The sequence below is a fragment of the Pungitius pungitius genome, chromosome 10 (genome assembly GCF_949316345.1).
Source record: "Pungitius pungitius chromosome 10, fPunPun2.1, whole genome shotgun sequence".
NCBI lineage: Eukaryota > Metazoa > Chordata > Actinopteri > Perciformes > Gasterosteidae > Pungitius > Pungitius pungitius.
Window position 1 is genome coordinate 592,453 of NC_084909.1, and position 8,686 is coordinate 601,138.

Sequence of the window (8,686 nt, forward strand, 5' to 3'; positions counted from 1 at the left end):
TCGTGACAGGAAACGCCCTCGGGGTGACGCGTTGGCGGCATTAATCTCGGGCTGCGATGTGGGCCGGAAAAGAGACGCAGTCCGTTCGGCGGTTTCAAGTTCGAGACGTTTGTCTCCGTTCTGGAAATGGAATTGCAGTTTTCAATCCAATTTCAATCACTTAAAAAAAACAACACCACTTTGGGCATCCAGGCGAAGGAGGATGACGCTCAGCTAGCTCAGCTATAGCAGCTTGGTTGTTTTAACCACTCCGTTTGACACCAAATCACCAGTGATCCTGTGACGGTGTAACAATGAGCCGCTGAAGGCCGGGAACAGCCAACCGCCCCCCCTCGCTTTGATCGTCAGGGCGTCTCGGCGTTGACGCGCTAGTCGAGTACGTCGCTGCAGAGGAATGAAGGAGAAAAAAAAAGCTAAAAAAAAGTGTCTACATGCTCACCTTGCATGAATTATTCTGACAGCAGATTCTTCAAAAGATTGTTCAAGTGATTCCGGGGCAGAGCTCGTCTCTTCGGCGCTTGCGAGATCAAGTAGAGTTTCAAACAAAGACAAAAACCACTCGAAAGTTGTCAATGCTGCGGGAGGGGGGTGGCCGGGGGGGGCAGGGGGGACGTCGTGGTTGTGGCTGCTCCGAGATGAAAGGGAAACAGCAGGGTTTGGATCCGGGGGCTCAGCATGCCACCAGGAGTTAACTGGGGCATTCCTCCAAAGCTCGTGTCGCCAAAGAGATTAATTGGCTCAGTGTTCTTCAGAGTATCAGTGATTGGCTCCCACAAACACCCAGGCCTTTATCTCATTGGCTCAGGCTCCGCCTCGGGGTACAATGACAAAGACCGGGGACATTTTCAGAAGAACCCAAGTCCAAGTCACTATCTGACAGCCCTTTTCAGGAGTCTACTTGGTCTGTCTATTGCTTTGTGTCTTCCAGAGGAAACGCTTTGATTTTCAGCTGCAGATCATTTGCAAGAAAAAAATTAAATCGGATTCACTGAAAACAATGAGTTCCGTTGGTCATTTCGATACCGGCCAATCAAATGTGGCGGGAACGGCAACACACTTTGACGAGCTTTTGACCGCGCCTCGATGATGAGCGTCGGCCGCTCGCCGTCACAGCTCGACAATAACCGTAATGAAGACTCTGTCGCCGCGGCCGTTTTGATGTTCATTGGTGGACGGGGAGGGGCAGGGGGGGGGGGGGGGGGGGGGGGCGCGTTCCCCTGGCAATGAGGGAGTCCCGATAAGAGGCGCAGGCGGCCGTTGGTTATTGACGATCGGGCCCCCTGGGTGAAAACCCATCAGGCTCCCTGTTGGGCGGAGATTGCGCCTGATGAGGAGATAGAGGGTCACATGTGAGCAGCGTACGCCTCTCACAGGCTCGCTGGGGGCATGATGATGTGACTCAGTCATCTAGTGTGAGATCCATATGTGTAACATGGTTTATATGTTGTTGAACCAACTGTGCATTAAAGCATCGCGTTGTGTTTCTGAAGCACTGTGACGTTTGTTTACTTCCATGCCGTCAATGAGCGATCAATCACTCAAATAAGCACATTCAAGCCTCTCCAGGCATACGCAGTGGTGGGAAGCCAGCGATGCGTCTCACTACTGGCTGTTTGGCCCGGGGTGAGGGGGGGGGGGGGGGGTACACATTTAGGGTGGAACTGGGGGGAAATAGCCTGACCGACTTGGTACATCACACCCTGCGGAGCTCACTGCTGGAAGGTGAGAGGAAGCAGCTGGTGACGTGTGTCACAGCGTTGGCACGTCAGCCTGCAGCCCTCCCCGGACCAACTGTGGGTTACTACAGTGCATAGAAGAATAGAATTCTACATGAGGAAAATCGGGGGGGGGGGGAATACCATGTCAATTTTAAAAAAACAAGAAATGCGTCTGTCAGTCACGATTATTGTCAAAAAGAAGCGGATTGTGGCGTCTAATTAGAGCCAATTATTAGTTGAACTAAGTATAACTAAAACCAAAAGGATCATTGCTAGGATACGCTGGGCCATTCTAGAGCCAAATACCTGCACATGTAATGACCTTGGTTAAATAAAAAGAAGTAATTATAAAGAAATTAAGTGTATTAAATGTTGACAAAGAGTCTTAACGATAATGACAAAAAAAATCAAGGCTCCTTTTATTTTTCTCCTTGCCATTCGAAGCGAGTGCTGGGAGTGGAGGTGCCCTCTCTGCTGGGATAAGGTTATCTTGAATGGAAGAAATCCTGAGAGGAGCAGTATTGATCCGGCCCTCACTTTCACACAAAAGCTCCACATTCACCATATAATGTGAGCAGGAATACTGCCGTTGCTTCTCATTTGGAGCTTAACACGGTGTTCTCAGGAGAAGCAACGGCTTACCCTCAATACCCCAACGCTATTTGGGCCCTATTGTGAATGCAAAGATGTTTTGAGCTGTAAATGACAGATTTTCACTTAAAATCACACAACAGAAAAGCCCACTCACGATAAAATGAAAAAAAAACGTGGTGATCACATGATCCATCATCAGGTCAACTAATGTTTTGCTTCGCGACCTTCGTTGACTAAAGGCATTTCCATCCATCTCTGCTGTGCGTTGTGTCGGTTAATGAGCATTCATTAGCATCCCAAACTAAGGTGGTGAACAAATATTACGTGGATAAACATCGGCGTGATGACATCATGGCATTGTGAGGTTGCAGGTGTGCTCCTGTCATTGTTGTAAAGGGTCTCAGTGCAGACGTAGAGCAAGTAAAGCGCAGCATAATCGCCTGTCATGGCCGTCCTCTTACAGATGTTCAACCATGAGCTCCATTAAACCGATGTGCTGATCCATGGGGTTTTTCAAGTGGTCTCCTCGCGGCGATGGATAAGACAGTCAGGAGGATTTCAGATGGGAAAATGTAAAAACACGACCTTGAGAATCAAAGTAATTTACACTCTGCTTTCCGAGTACTGAGCGCTAAGAGTGGCGTTAATGTGGGTCGGGTCAGGGGTCACAGTGTGATTTCCTTGCGTGAGATGTATTCAATTGATAGATTCATAAAGAAGCTCATCACTGACATTTTACATTTTCATAAATATTTTACAGTATCAGAACAATGTTGATGTTGTCTTTGTTTACAATGTCAACAGATGTAGGTCACAACAATTTCTCCAGGTACATTTTATTCTGTTTAAATAATGACGCGTTCCTGCTGGCTTCACTAGCAACGATGATTGCTTCAGTACCGCCTGAGGCAATTGTGTCAATGTGACAATACGGATTGATAGAAAATATAGTCTGAAGTCATTTTCTACCTCGACCAATAACATGAGATGATATTATCAAGGGAGCAAAATAAAAAAGTTTCTTTTGACCTTGGATCATCTGATAGAGCTGTGCAGGGTTTCATTGCCTCCGCATACACACGCATGAAAATGTCAGATGTTTCCCTTCGACGCGACGCATGCCCTCTATTCTCGCTTGAAATGAGTTCACTAACGCATTTGCATTCAGGCACTATTTTATGAAAAAGTAAATGTCATTTTGTGAATCCTTCATTATGATCCACGCTTGTGTTCAGGAAATCAAAGTAGCAAACTAACTAGATGGGAAGCGCTGCTTTAAAGTAATTCTCACACAACGTGGAGCGTAGAAACGAGGACATGTGGCACTAATTACTTTGGAGGGTAATCTTTGTTGTTCGGCCAATTCAGAGGAATCACTTGTGAGAGATGAACATAATGTACAGAATCCACGTATTTTAAGTCGGAGAAACCAAACAAAGTTTAAAATCATCATCAATTGCCCTGCTGCTGACCATCGAGAAGTAAAAATACTGCCCATTCATGAGATGAGATGCGCTGGAACCTGATCCGGTTTACAATTTTTCGGGTTGCATGTCCACATTTTTAATAATGCAGAAAACAAACCGCTCCTTTGTTTTTTTGTTGCCATTTTTGTTTTAAAACTGAATTTATTGATTTTTTTTTTTCATTCAGTTTTGAAATGCAATAAATGAGACCATTCAGATGGTCACTTAAAAGACAAGTTGACTGATAAAAACAACCTTCTGGTAAGTGTACATTGAAGTGTCAAAGCTGGTATAGATGTATGGAACTGGAAACAGGGCTTAAATTCCCAGAAGGGCAATGGCTGTTCCTCTGTGTTTATATTAGACACACTGTGACCTCCATTCCTCAAATGATGGTGTGATTGAGGTTACGCATCGACCTGTGCACCATCTGGACCATTTTCTTAAGGCAAATTTTGTTCCACATTCTTCTACCATCAGTTCATGACTGCTCATCGCAGATAAGTTTGAGCCAATGGAGACGTGGTTCCAAAAAGGCCGATAGCCGTGTGTAATCCTTTTTTAAAAAGAGCCCAACTGGGGGGGGGGGGCTGGAGATACGGGTGCTCCCCTTAGACCGTACAGATCTGGACCAGAGGGACGAGCAGAAGCTCAGCGGGCAATTCTCAGGCTGGAGCTTCACTGGAGGCATCAACAGTCTGATTGTTAAAAGGATACGGCCAAACGCCGGGGGGCGATGCCGGGATCATGGCACAGCACCGACGGGGTGGAAACAAAAAAGAAAGAAAGATAAATTGCACTTCAGGCAGGAAAGAAAGGACTTAACAGCCAGGGCCAATTAAACTAAGACAAAGGGCTAGTTGTGTCTTCCATCTGTCCTAAAAATATAACCCCATCACTACTTCAACATGAATATCAACGCACAAGTAACAAAACCTAAAAGAAACTTCCATTTGAATGATCATATTTGGACATTTTAAGGACGTATGTTAAGGAGGATTTAGGACCATTTATGCTCATTAGAATATGAACTGTCCAGCATAGAGGTGACTGCATTGTGCCACAAGCTGAAGCAGAAGGCATCAACCTGTTTTGCACCACATTATCTGCTTTATACTCACGGCCCTGAAGTGTTGCACGCAGTTTGCGATCGATGTTTTTTTCCCTTCACTCCCTAAACGTCCCGCTCAAGAGCATCACAGAGATAGAGCAGCAAATGACTCAAGTTTGCAGATAAGAATTGTGAGATGCGTGAAGATAGCGGGATGTGCACTGTATGCATGGACACTCGTGCTTCTCTTAAGCGATTTAACAGGGCGGCTCCATTTTCTATAAATAAAAGAAACCTGTTTAGAAAAAAGGAAACGAGAAACTACGGCAACACGTATTGACAGATGTTGTCAACAACCAAAACGCCGCCGCCGCTGTTCCTGCTGCGAGGAGCACAAAACAATTTAGCTTTCTGCACAGCACTGCTTCCACGGCCCAATCCAAGGACCGCATTTGCATGTTTCAAGGAGTGACAATTTAATTTGCATGAATTTAATGAGTCTTCCAGAGTTCTACAAAAACTATGGCCACCCGCGGAAACAAGCTGACATTGTTCAAAAGGCCTTTCCCCCCCCCCCTCTTATTACTCCCAATACCGGCCCTGGCTTGCATACAAAGCACCGCTACACACCCAATCAGAGAGGTTTGACATCTTAGTCACCGAAAGGTTGTTTTCAGGAGGTGGAATTTCATTCCCTGCTAATAGACGACATCGAGGGTTCGGGGCGAAGCGGCTACGAGGACTCGTTTCTCCGGGAGGCTTCGAGTGAATCAGCAGTCGCGAAGGTTAGCGTGTTACTGCTGGCAACGCAGCCCCCCCCCCACCCCCTCCTCCCCCCCCTCAGCTCGTGGTATTTTGATTAACGCAGTTCAACTGTTAGCATGATAAGGAGCAAACTAATTAGCAGCGTTAAGCTGATTCTCCTGCAGTGGCTTTTCCCACCAAGCAGAGAAGAAGAGGTGCACGTTCTGGACGGAGAATGAAATAAATGCGCCTCCCCTCACTGCGGATTCCAGTGATGGGGCCATGGTCTCCGTGGCGAGGACAGCCGGGATTTACATCCGTTGCCGTGAGTCGGGCCTCTGATGGGGATCGATGGCGCGCTGCAGACCTTTCGTCTCCCACGTCGGTGGACACCAGATGAAAGTTCACGCCGGCTCCTCGTGTTTTTTGCATCTATAGTCGGCGGCGTATTGTTCGCTCCCCCCCCGCCAAGTCATTTATTAAATACTGATGAAACAATGGTGACATATAAGCTCTCCTTTGTCAGGCCTGAGCTAAGTTAATTAATTAGCAATCCATGCCGCGGTGCCAGGAGGTTGTTGATTGTATCGCTCTAAGCCGTCATCCTGTGTAAATTGACTAAGATTGAGATCTAACAAGGCTTTGACCTGGATCCCTCCCCACCAACCTGACGTGTGAAGCATTGATGAGGGGGCTGGAGGACGTGTTCTCTTCAGCCCCATTAGCTCCGAGGAGCAGATTCAGCAGTGGTCAGGGAATCGCACAGTTTTTGTTTGGTGTTGCAGTGCAGCCCTGAAATAAAAAATAAAAAGTGTGTCCTTTGTCCCTTCATTGTTATTCTTTCACAAGCCTGAAACCCAATTAAAACACTGTGTTGAATTGAACGTGTCAGTCCTAACTTTGGCTTCCACAACGTCCTTCAGACTTTGCTCCCACAGAGATCGGCTCCCCGGAAATAATTCAGATGGCAACAATAATCGCTCTGAGCCCTTTTTTAAAATTGTCATTCAACTGTAGCGTGCGAGCGATATTCAGGAGGTGTCTGGTGACCTGATCATTCTTTTAATGAAAAGCACAGAAATGCATTTGGTTCCGGGCAGAATAAGCGGCGTGTGTGTGTGTGTGTGTGTGTGTGTGTGTGTGTGTGTGTGTGTGTGTGTGTGTGTGTGTGTGTGTGTGTGTGTGTGTGTGTGTGTGTGTGTGTGTGTGTGTGTGTGTGTGTGTGTGTGTGTGTGTGTGTGTGTGTGTGTGTGTGTGTGTGTGTGTGTGTGTGTGTGTGTGTGTGTGTGTGTGTGTGATAGAGAGGTTAGAGACGTCTGCTCACTGCTCTTTTAGAAGCTCTTGGAGAGAAGTGTTTTGTTGCCGTTATGAGGCACGTTGATGCGTGGCCCTGTAGGACCCTGAGGTCAGAGGGCATGATGTTACACGTGATCTCAGCGAGGAGCCCGTTTGGGAACCTTAGAATCGGAATTCCTAATGAAGGCTTCTGCTCGTAGTATTTAATGGGCTCCTCGTATCGTATTATTATAAGTTATTACGTGTCCCCCACCAGCTTAGGTTCCTATCTGAGCTCCACGTGCCCCCCCCACTGAGAGACGTCCAACTGAACTGTGCCCGACTAAACTAGCTGCTTCAAAAAAGCTCTGATGGTGATTCATTCTTCATGTAAAGAGTTTGGACAGAGCAGAAACGCCATGTAAACGCGTGCGTTTTCAGGGTGTTGATCATGTGACAACCGTGATGCACATTGGTGAAATGTTTGATGTACAGCATCTACCTTTTCAGAGGCTGGGAATTTAAAATATGCCTCTCTCGTTTATTGTCTCCAACACTCTGATAGTGAAGAGCTACTGCTACTACTAGTGAATACCAGTGTAGTGCTGCTGGAAGCATCCCAGCATGCACTGAGATAAGGTCACATGAGACAAATACCAGCTGCTCTATTGGGCAGGTTGAAGCCTCTAAAACATCCGAGTGAGGAAGATGTTTTCACACGTCAGATAAACCACCTTCTTCTCAAATTGAGAACACCTTTCAACAGAGGCGCTGAAATTCATCGAGTCGGGTATTATTATTATCTCTAATAATTAACACACTCATATTACGTAATAATGACACTTGACCACATGTTGAACTCACCGGTAGAAACATGCAAAAGCAGGTCTGAGAAATATTAAGCATTAAAACATTAAAGCATTAACAGAAAAGTCTGCTCAATAAACCAGGAGGACACAATCCAACTATTTCAGCACACTTAGTGATCCATGTATTCCTCATGGCTTTGGTTAAATATTAATATTATTTCTACATGATATATTTTTGTTATCATGTCATCCTTTATTAACCACAGCAAACCATTTTATTTCAAAATGTATTACCTTCAGGAGAAGTTCTTCTCCAACCACATTTGAGATTATGTTTGATGAATCTTAATCTTCTCAATTGATGCTGATCTGAAGTTCAAAGAAGAAACGGACTCCGGCCGATAGGATTTAAACCTTCTGCCCTCCATCCCAAGACGGTCATTTGGACCACTTTCAACTTGTCGAGAGACGCCTCGGGTTTATTAAAGATTCAATTCTAATGATTAATTGACAGCCATGGAGTGCTTTGGAGACGCTATTTTGCTTACCACCGCAATTAATGATGATTACTGTCATCACGACTCCATTTGAATAAGTAAGATAAAGATATCTGAATTTTCTTGGATCTCAGTAAAGTTCATGGGACGAACATTCCGTGTTCCATCCATCTTCAGAAAACCAATTTGATAAAACACATTCCTCATCATCTTTTGTTCATCATTTAGCGATTTGCCAGAAAAGAGTTTCTCTTAATAAATCTTCTTGAGGGTTTGGAGCAGCATTGATGTTCACACACTGGCCACTAGCAGTAAATACCTGCTGCTGCAGTATGGATCCTACATGTGAATGTGTGAGAACATGTTTCTGAGCATGGTGACCAGCCCAATGGAGCTTCTATTAAAAGTAAGGGAGGCTTCAGGCTGCTGAGGGGGGGGTGGGGGGGGGGGGGCGGCTTTCTGCACAATCAAAAACACCTCATTCATCACTTTAATGAAATTTATCAATAGATGAAAAAGCTGAAACTGGGTT